Source organism: Canis lupus, chromosome 12 (assembly GCF_003254725.2).
Source record: "Canis lupus dingo isolate Sandy chromosome 12, ASM325472v2, whole genome shotgun sequence".
Taxonomy (NCBI): Eukaryota; Metazoa; Chordata; class Mammalia; order Carnivora; family Canidae; genus Canis; species Canis lupus.
This window is the reverse complement of record NC_064254.1, coordinates 62,118,355-62,130,499: the sequence shown is the minus strand read 5'-3', so window position 1 is coordinate 62,130,499 and position 12,145 is coordinate 62,118,355.

Here is a 12,145-nt window from a genome sequence, read left to right as displayed (position 1 = left end):
GGCTCAAATGGGACTGAGCCACAGGTGCCCCCATAAGTCATTGTTCTTGAATGGCACCTGTAACCAGATAGAATTCTGTGTTAAAAACATTAATCACTAATAATTATACATATATAATAAAATTTCAAGATATAAATAAAAAATAAACTAGATTATACATTTGTGGGTCTCTACATATTATCATGGTGATCTCCAAAATTAGAGGTATAAATTTACATTCCCTGTAGAAGTGAATTTTAAAAATTTTCTTATTTTAATCCATGCTACTCAGTAGTTTCAGTTAAAAAATATTTGCACATTTGATATGTCAGGAAATGAAATATTTTGAAAGATTTTTGTTGCATTGATTTGATATTGAATGCTTTTTAAATGTTGATTAGTGTATTGGTAGAGAATGTCTTTGGTCAAAAGAAAACTCAGTAATTGTGAGTTTAAACAAATGTGAATATTATTTTTCTCACATAACATTTCTCACATAACCAAAAGATTCAACTGCATGGAAATAACCTTAGAACCCAGGATCTTTTTTATGTTTCACTCTGCCAAGCTTCCTGATTTTGCTCTCATTCTTGCTGCTTCATGATCACAAGGTGGCAGCTGTGCTACCGACTCAGTTTTTATTGTTCCAGGTAGAAAGAAGCCAGAAAGGTAGGAAAAAGAAGAAGAGACAAGTATTTTTCTTCTTGTGAAAGTAGTGTGCTGTGGCCACTGGCATCTACAGGATGGCTGAGAATAGTGTCCTAGGATTTGGAAACAAAAAACAAATGAGCTGGAAAAGAGTGTAGGTTAGCCACATTTATTTAAGTGCATTTTCTCCTTTGCAAATTATTTATGATTTTTAGCTGCTTATCTATTGGAGCTTAAATGTTTTTCTTACTTTTATGTTAAGTCAATAAATATTAATAATTTTAACCATCTGTCATGTAAGCTCTAAGTATTTTCTCCTTCTCTCAATTATATTTATGTAATTATTTTAAAGAGCCAAATTTTTTTGTATTTATGTACTATATCAGTCTTTTCCTTTATGATTTTATTCTACTGGTTTTATACAAATTGTAAAAATCTTTACAACATTATTTTATAGTTATAAAATTTATATACAGTAGAATGACAATCTTTTTGTGTCTGGGGTTTTTTGCTTAACATGATGTTTGTGCTAGTTGTTACACTGTTGAATGTATTAAAAGCTAATTGTTTTTATTAATAAATAGTCTTTCACTATAAAAATCCATTATATTTTTAAATATATAACCTTCTGCTGATGAAATTTGGGTTGCTTCCAGTTTTTTATTATTGTGAGTAACCTTGATATAAATATTATGCATAAATCTGTGTGTGTATGTGTTTGTATTTTAATTTCTTTTGGATAAATAAGAGTGAAATTGCTGCATCGTAGTGTATATATAATATAATAAGAAACTTCCAAGTCATTTTCCAATGTTGTTGAACCATTTTATACTCTCATCAGCAATGTCTGAGAATTCCAGTTGTTCTTTATCTTCATGCACATCTGTTGTCAGGTTTTTTCCTCATTTACCCATTCCAGTATAGGAAAATGGCTTCCCACTGTAGTCTTAATTTGCATTTCTATAATGCATAATGGCATTAAATTCCTTTTCATGTGTTATTCACCATTTATATTTTTTTTAAAAATCAAATGTATGTTTAAATATCCTACACATTTTTAATTGGGTTGTTTATTTTTATTATTTATTATAGGAATCATTAAAAAATTCTGACCTCAACTCATTTGTCAGATATATGTTTTATGAATATTTTTTTTTGGTTTCTTGTTTGTCTTTTAATTTTCCTAATTGTGACTTTTGAAGAGTAGTTTTTAACTTTTATAAAGTTTAATTTATTATTTTTTTCTATGAGGATGTATATTCTTTCTGTCTCTATCTTGGTCTTCCACAAATTGAGTAAGAATTTCTCTTTTATTTTCTTCTACAAGATAGCTTTACCTATGACAATTAGATCTATGATCCATCTTGAGTTAATTTTGTGGAAGTTATGAAGCAGAGGTTGTTTCATTATCGATCATATGTTTATCCAGGTGGTCTTTTACCATTTGTTGAAAGCTTTTTTCCCCCTCCATTGAATTCTCAGGGTGTCTTTGCAAAGGTCAATTTTTGGTGTATGTGTGAGTCTGTTTCTATAATCTGCTCCACTGATACATTGTCTACATTCAGGTAAATACCTCACCATCCTGATTACTGTGGCTTTATATTGCTGATATCAGGTAATACATCATCTAATTCTGCTTTTATTTAAAAAGATTGGTTTTAGGGACACCTGGGTGACTCAGGTTGTGATCCTGGAGTCTGGGATGGAGTCCTGCATTGGGCTCCCCACAGGAAGCCTGCTTCTCCCTCTGCCTGTGTCTCTCACTCTCTCTCTCTTTCTGTGTGTCTCTCATGAATAAATAAATAAGATCTAAAAAAAAAAAAAGATTGTTTTTAGAGAATTTCATTTCTGAGAAAATGGAATATAGTTTGCCATAATTCTCCCATTAACTACAAGTAACAACCCTGGCATTTTATAAAAAACAAGCAAATATAAGACTCCGAAAGGAGGAGAGTAGAAGGTAGACTGAGCAGGATCCTCCAATACAGGAAACAACATTGTGGTGAGCCTCCTGGGGGTTTTATTCTTGCCTCATATATTCAACACTTGCAGCCAAAGAAGCCTACTACCTAGAAAGTTGTATGGACACAGACAATGCAAACCTTAACAAAAGCACACTTTCCTTAGAAGACTAGGAAAAGGGCAGCTTATCACGACAGAAAAATTTTAAACAATAATAGCTCTAATGCAGGAAAACACCACAGGAAAATGTCTGACCCTTACTCTCACTCATTCCAACAAAGGCCCAGAAAGGAGCTTTGATTACAACTTCATCAGGGGGTGCAGTGTGGCATTATAATCTACCTTCTTCATCCCTGCTGGTGTGGTGTCATAAAGGACCAGAAGGGGCCAGAATTTTCATTCCCTACTAGTGGAAATTAGTCAACCTTTTCCCCCTTCCTTTGTTATGTCTGTGGGGACCACTCGAAGAGCCCCACCCAGTAGTAATGAGGTACCCCCTCATCCTAATTACTGGATAGGTTGTCTGAGTAATCCTACTAGAGAGTCAAGACTTACTTCACTTCTCAGCATTAATGAGGCTGCCAGCTGCCTCCCTATATTGCTAGTGAAGGCCATATGAGGAGCCAGAAATCCCAGCAGTAATAAGGAAGTTTTTGGATGTCAATAGACACCACCAGTCTGTGAACCTGGACCTCTAACCCCACCTGGCAGTAACAAGGAGGCAAACCTCTTTGCCACCTTGCATGGAAACAGAGGAAGCTATCTAAAATGAGGGATTTAAATAAAATCCAGAGTCTCATAACATAATGCCCATAATGTCAAGATTTTAATAGAAAGCCATTCATTATACCAAGAATCAGATCTCAAACAGAATGAGAAATGGTATATAATAGTTGCCAACACTGATGGTAGATATGTTAGAATTAGCTGACAAGGAGTTTAAGTAGACATCATAAAAATGCTTCAGTGAGCAATTGTGAACTAGCTTGAAACAAATGAACAAATAAATAGAGATCCTCAACAAATAAATAGAAGACATGAAAAAGAACCAAACAGAATTTTGAGAACTTAAAGATACAATAAGAAAAAAAAATGAAAACTTCATTATATGGACTAAAAAGCAGAAATGAAAAAAAAAAAAAAACAGAGGAGAGAATTGGAGAGCTGGAGAATAGGAACAATAGAAATTACATAGTCTGACGGGATGCCTGGGTGGCTCAGCGGTTGAACGTCTGCCTTTGGCTCGGGGTGTGATCCTGCAGCCCTGGGATCGGGTCCCACATCGGGATCTCTGCATGGAGCCTGCTTCTCCCTCTGCCTATGTCTCTGCCTGTGTTTCTCATGAATAAATAAATAAAATCTTAAAAAAAAGACATTACATAGTCTGAAACACAGGGACTTGTGGACTATTATTACAAAAGGTTAAATGTTCATATTACTAAAGTCTTGGAAGGAAAGGTGAAAGAAAATAGGGCTGAAAATGTATTCTAAGTATTCTAAGAAATAAGAGCTGAGGATTTTGCAAATGTGGCAAAAGACATAGACCAGCATGTTGAAGAAGCTGAATAAACCTCAAACACAATAGACACAAAAATATGTCACGAGCAAACTTCTGAAAACTAATGAAAGAGGAAAAAATCTTGCAACCAGAAAGAGAAAACTGACATATTACCTATTGGGCAAATAATTAGAATAATGTTAGACGTCTCCTCAGAAAATATAGAGGCCAGAAAGAAGTGGCATGACATATTTTAATTGCTGAATAAAAAGCACTATCAATGCACAATTCTATACTAAATGAGACTATCCTTCAGAAATGAAGGGGAAAAAATCAAGATATTCTTGGGTGATGGAAAACTTAAAAAACTTGATGCCAGTGGACATACCCTAAAAAATGACCAAAGGAGTTTCTCTAAGCATAAAGGAAACAATAAAAGAGAATCTCGGAACATCAGAAAGAAAGAATAGACATGGTAAGCAATCATATGGAAAAATGCAACAGATTTTCCCCTTATCTTGAGTTTTCTTAATTATGTTAAATGACTGAAGCACAAATTACAACACTGGTGTGATTTGAAGAGTAAGTAGATAAAATATTTAAAGCGATTTTATTATAAATGGAGGAGATAAAAGTTCTGTACTTTACTCAGTGTTACAATGATAACACCTGATAAATTATACATGTATATATATTTATTTTATCTTATATATGTATATGCATATATTTGTTATAATTTATATTTATATATATATAAAATGGAACACCAGAGCAACCAATAAAATACCTATACGAAGAAATGCACTTATAAACACTATAGATAACACAAAATAAAATTAGAAAATGTTTAAGTAACCTACAGGAAGGCTGAAGAAAGAAAACAAGGGGACAAAAACAGAACATCAGAAAGCTAAAATAAAATAGCAGATGTAAGCTCTAACATACCAATTATTACATTAGGTGTATATAGTGTAAGTATATCAGTTAAAAGAAACATATGGGGGGATCCCCGGGTGGCGCAGCGGTTTAGCGCCTGCCTTTGGCCCAGGGCGTGATCCTGGAGACCCCGGATTGAGTCCCACGTCGGGCTCTCTGTGTGGTGACTGCTTCTCCCTCTGCCTGTGTCTCTGCCTCTCTCTCTCTCTGTCTCTATGAATTAAAAAAAAAAAAAAAAAAAAAAAGAAATCCTGATCCAGGTATATATACTGTTTCAAAGAAACTTTAAATATAACAACATAGGGAGATTGAAAGTAATAGAATAGAAAAAGGTACATCATGCAAACATCAACCAAAGAAAGCAGAATTGACTATATTAATATTAGATAAAATACACTTAAGAACAAAAAGCAAAATTGCTAGAGATGAGGGGACATTACACAATGATAAAAGGGCCAAACTGCCAAGAAAACATAGCAATCCCAACATTTACACACCAAATAGTAGAGCCATGTGATATATGAAGCAAAAAAGGTAGAACTGAAAAAACAAGTAGACAAATCAACAATTACAGTTGGAGACTTCAGTATTGCCCTTTTAAAATTATAGAACTAGACAGAAACTCAGCAAAGATCTAGAAATTCAACAAAAATCTTAACCAAGACCTAATCATCAACAGCAAAATACACATTTTTTTTTCTAGTGCCCATGGAACATATACAAGATAGACAATATCTTAGAATATTAAATAAACCTCAACAAATGTAAATGAATTGAAATTATAGTGTGTTCTCCATCCACAATAGAATCAAACTAGTGATCAGTAACAGAAAGATAATAGGGAAGTCTCCAAACACTTAGAAACTAAAAAATATACTTCTAAATAATCATGGTTCAAAGAGAGAGCCTTAAGGAAAATAAAAATACATTGAACAGAATGAAAATAAAAACAGCATATTTAAAAAAATACAACATATAAAAATTTGAGAGGCATAACCTAACGTTGTGGTGAGAAGGAAATCTATGGCACTAAATGTATATATTAGAAAGGAAGAATTGTCTCAAATCAGTAATCTATACTTCATATCTAAGGATCCTAGAAAAAGAAGAGCAAAATAAACTGAAAGCAAGCATAAGGAAGGAAATAATATATATAAGAGAAGAAATTAATAAATTGTTTTAAAGATTTTATTTATTCATGAAAAACACAGAGAGAGAGAGAGAGAGGCAGAGACACAGGCAGAGGGAGAAGCAGGCTCCCTGCAGGGAGCCTGATGTGGGACTCGATCCCAGGACTCCAGGATCAGGCCCTGGGCTGAAGGTGGCACTAAACTGCTGAGCCACCCAGGCTGCCCCAATAAAATTTTTATTAAAACAGAAAAATAATAGAAAATGTCAAAAAAATGAAGAGTTGGTCCTCTGAAAAGATAATGAAATTGATGAAGCTCTGTCAAGAATGTCAAAGAAAAAGGAAAAAAATACCACTATTAGGAGTAAAACAGAAGTTATTGCTACAGACCTCATGAATGTCAAATCGCTTATAAGCTAATACTACAAAAACCTTACAAACATAAATTTGACAAGATAAATGAAATTAACCAATTTCTTGAGAAACATAAACTATCACAACTCATCTAATATCAAATGGATAATGTGAATATCTCTATGAGTACAAAGGAAATTAAATTTGAAATTTAAAAAAAAACTGAAAAAGGATATTTTAAGACTCATATGGTTTCAACAGTTATATCAAATATTTAAAGAAGAATTAACATCAATTCTATTGAATATATTCTAGAAAATAGAATAGAGGATACCACCCAACTAAGTTTATGTAGGTAGTATAATCTTGATACCAAACCAGGTAAATAAAGTACAAAAAAATTAAAAAGAAAACTAACCAATATCCTCCATGTGTATAAATATAAAAATTCTTAAGAAAATATTACAAGTAGAATTCACCAATATATAAAGGAATTATACACCAATACCAAATGGGGTTATTCTGGGGTTGTAAGATTGGATCAATTTAATAATGAAATGATGTAATCTATCACATGAACAGGCTAGTAAAGAGAAATCACGTGGTCGTATCATTGATTCAGGAAAAACAATTGACAAAATTTAACTCAAGACTAAAAAAACTCCCCCATCTCTCCACCCCTGCCCCCCCCCCCAAAAAAAATAGGACTAGAGGGAATTTTCCTCAACTTAATGAAAAGCATCTACAAAGGACCTATAGCTAACATTATACTTACTGATGAAAGATTGAATGCTTCCCCTCTAAGGTCTAGAATAAGATTCCGCTATTACCAATTTTATTTATTGTATGGTAGAAGTTCCAGCCAATTCAATAAGGCAAGAAAAGGAAATATAAGACATACATATTGCAAAGATAGAAATAACATTGTCCTTATTTGTAGGTAATATGTATGTCTATATAGAGAATCCCAAGGAATTAAAAGTGAATTAGCAAAGTCAAAGGATACAAAATAAACACACAAATTAATTGTATTTCTATACACTAGCAAAAAAAAAAAGTACAAAAAAAAAGTACAATACCACTTACAATTGTTCAAGGAAAATGAAATAAATATAAATCTAACAAAATATGTACAGGACATAGATGTTGAAAAATATAAACACTGATAAAAGAAAAGACTTAAATAAATGGAGAGAAAACTGTGTTCATGGCTTGATTGAAAAACTCAATTTAGTTAAGATGTCACCTCTTCCCAAATTGGTATACAGATTCAATACAATTCTTACGAAAAACCCAGCAATTTGTTTTGGTACATACAGGCAAGATTATTCTAAAATTAGTATGGAAAGGCAAAAGGACTAGAACAGCTAAAACAATTTTGATAAAGAATTAAGTGGAAGAAATCAACATTGCTAAATTTAACACTCATTATATTGCTATAGTAATCAGGACTGTGTGATATTGGTGTTGGATAGATTGAGAGAGGAGTCAGAAATTGACCCACAATAAATACCAATTGGTATTTGGCAAATGTGTGTAATCAATACAATGAAGGAATGATAGATTTTTGAACAGTTGGTGCTGGGATGAATGGACACCCATAGGCCAAAAGGTAAACCTTGACTTAAGTCTCACACCTTTTACAATTATTAACTCAAATGGATCATGGACTTAAATGTACAATGTAAAGTTATAACACTTTTCGAGGCAACATAGAAGAAAATCTTCAGTATTTAGGGGCAAGCAAAGAGTTCTTAAACTTGACACTAAAAGTACAGTTTATGAAAGGAAAAATTGATAAATGGGGCTTCATCACAATCAATGTTTTGCTCTGCAAAAGATCCTACTAAAAGGATAAAAATACAAGGTGCATAGTAGGAGAAAGTGTTTGCAAATCACATATCTGACAAAGCCCTAGCATCTATAATATATCAAGAACTGTCAATAGTCAATAGTGAAACACCAAACAATCTAAATAGAAAATAGGTGAATGACATGAAGAGATATCTGTGGAAAGATGACATCAGATCACAAGCACACGAGAAGATTTCAACATCATCAGCCATTAGAGAAATGCAAATTAAAACCATGAATGTCATCATATTCCTGTCAAAATTTGATATATAAATTAGGATGCATAATCAACAAGTCAATTATGTGCTTTTTTTCTTTCAGTATTTTTTCTTCGTTTTCAGATTGAATAGTTTCTGTTGATCTTTCTTCGTGTTCACTAATCCTTTATTGTGTAGTCTACAATCTAATTTTTGATCCATCCATTGCATTTTTCATCTCACACATTGTATATTGTAGATCTAGAATTTTCCTTTAGTTCTTTTTAAAATTTCTTTTTTGAGACTTCACTATGTTTTTGAACATAATAATAGTTGTTTTAATATCTTTGCTGCTAATTCTAACATGTGGGTAGTCTTGAATCTGGGTAACTAGTCTGTTTCTGCTTCTATTGACTGTTTTTGTTTTCCTTGGTTAGATATTACATTTTCCTTCTTTGCATCTAATAATTTTGGACAGTTACCTCAAATGTTTTGCCAAGTTTTAAGCTATTTATGGTAGGAGAGCATATTTATGACTAATTATTCTGTCATAGCCAGGAGTGGAAGTTGGCATAGAAGGCTTCATGTACATCTTCTTTTTTACTTTTTGCTGGCTTAATTTTATATATTTAAACTTCTAAGTCATGTGAAATTTTTTTGATGTCTGTGGTGAGACAAATATGTAAACATTTTTTTCCTTAATTTATCAAAGTGAAAGAATCAGTATTTTTACTGGTATTGCTGTTTAACTTTTTATATATTATGTTTTGAGGATAAATAATATGTTGTGTTATCTTCCCTTTGGTTTGATATCTAATGGCTTTAATTACTGTAGCTTTATAAGAGATTTAATGTCTATTAAGCAAAGTGTACCATTATTACTCAAATTTTAAAATTTATAATGAAATTACTTATATTTATAACCTATTTATTCTCCCAAATGAACTTCAGAATTATTTTTTAAGATTAAGGAAAAATGCCACCAAGATATTTACGGAATATTATTCAGTCCTTAATATGGGAAAAGTTGTTCTTAGGTCATTTCATGGACAGAATCAATTTGAGGAAAAAGAAAAAAATTTTGGCTTACTTCCAAATAGTTTTCCTCTGGCCTACAAAGAGAGTCTCTTTATTTCTGTAGACTGTTACAGATATATCTACTGTTTTCTTTGAGGAGGCAGCAATGACAGGGAAAGAATGAACAAATAAAGGTGATAATTGACCAATCTGTTTTCAAAATGTCTGAACATGGAGGTATTAAGCTTTATGTCATGTTACTTTTTACTTGGTTTCTAAAGAATTTCTTATAATTAGAATAGAATGAACTTCCTATAATTACAATCCAGCACAATTTACCAGGCAATGATGAAGAAATTCCTCAAGTATATATTGTCATAGAGTTTGAGTTTATTAGAGTTGGTAATATGTGTATATTTAAAATAACTCTTTGAAGTGAACCCTCACAAAGTATTCTAGTAATGGAAACTGTGATTGATGCCATGAAAATGTTCTTGCACTGAGAACATAAATTTTTCCATTTAACTTAAAATTTCTTACTTTTAAGTGGAAAAATCAACTGGGATGATATGATCTCCAATTGAATCTGTATCATTGAACTCAACATGAGTTTATAATGTTGAAATCCTAATAAAACATTCAGCTTGAATTCAAATCTTTTTCAGAGTCAGGATTGATAGGATATTTATTTCCCTGTCTGTGTTTTGAAGATTTAGTGTACTTTCTACAGAACTGCTAAATATACATGCCTTTTAGTTCAATTCAATTCAGAGAAAACACACTTTCCTTTTCTGTATGTTTGTGTATGTGCTATAGCTCATACTGACCATATTGAGATTTGAAAATATTCATCATCCTTTCTACTTATCAGTAAGAAATGCAAAGCCGAGCTGCCTCTGGCACTGGGTTAAAGCTCAGTCTAGAAAATGCTTTAAATGTCAAGACCTTAGAGAAGTTATACTGATGAAATGAGAGAAGAAACTTTGCTTTCTGAATTACTTTGCCTTTTTTATACTTGATATCTGTATATATTTTATATATTTTTCTTTATTCAGTACTTGTTGGGTGTTGGTGGTCATAATGTAATAGAAAGCATCTGGTTGGCATGTGAGCTGCACTTCCAAAGTCTAACACTATAGGATATATGATTCGCTATTGTCTTTTCTTTGAAGCAAGCACTCTTCATTTCCTTACTGGAAGAAAAGGGTAATGATATACTTTATTCAAGTTAGATGGAGAGTGGATCAGGGGATTTAAATGAAGAAAACAACTATACAGGGATAAGAAAAAATACATATGTCACTTATGAGAAACCAGTTTAAATTAAATACTATTACACAATAGGCACAGCAGGGATGAGAGTGAGAAGAATGAGGTGATTCATAATAAAAATAAAATAATATTAATAAAATAATATTAGTAGAGATAATACTATTAATTTATTGAGCACTTATATGCCAGACATTGTGCTAAGCACTAAACATGTTTTCTCATCTATAATTCTCAGGTAAATGCTTTGATCCTGATACTGTTGTTATTACCATTTTTTGAGTATCAGAAAGTGATTTGATCAAAGATAAAATAACTTTATGTATTTATATATTTATTCATTTGTTTTAGAGAGAGTGTATGTGTGCACATGCATGCATAAGTGAGGGAAGGAGCAAAGGCAGAGGGAGAGAGAGAATCTCAAGCAGACTCCCTGCTGAGTGCAGAGCCTGGCATGGGGCTCAATCTTATGACACTGAGATCGTGACCTGACCTGAAATCAAGAGTCAGACACTTAACTGACTGAGCCACCCAGGTGCCCCCTAAAGTAACTCTAATATTAACAGAAATCTGTAGAATGTCAGGAGTAGAGTAAATCTGGTAGACCATTTGGTGAAATAATAAAAATAAAAATGACAACAATATCATTAATCATAATTGCTAATATTTATTAGCACTTACTATATGCCTTTTACTTACTCTATAGATATTATGTCTTTTATGGTTACAATGAGTCTATGAAATGAGTACCATTATTCTCATTTTAGAGACAAGAAAATTGAGACACTGCAAGATTGTGTAACTATAGAGAATGTCCTCTAAATTATCACTGTTTCTTTTTCAAATTCTGAACCAGTTGGGAAGGAAGCCAAGATGTCAGCTGGTGGAAAATCAAAATACTCCGTTTATAGCTGACATAATTAGAATGTGGCTTCTTTCTGTGAACAATTGAACTTGCTAAGAACAAACCTCAGGCATAGTCCTGCTGGCCCAGGTACGCATCTCCTGGTGGAAGTAGAGTTCTCTATGGGGTAGGGCATGCCAGAGCAGAGAAGATGGGCTCTCTGTTGGTGGGTTCATTACTAAGAGCAAATAAGGGCAGGCATTTGGCCTTGAATTCTCATTTTTCCTGACTAAACCTACCAACCAGATATGCCATCCATCCCCAGGGTTAAATGAGGCAATGAAGAGAAGCTTGGAGGACAAAGCTAATGAAATCCCTCCAGGTAGAAGGAAACAGCAACAGTGCAGGCGAATGTTTACCCCAAAAAGCTGCTAAGTGGTGAAGCAGCTCTCTACTCA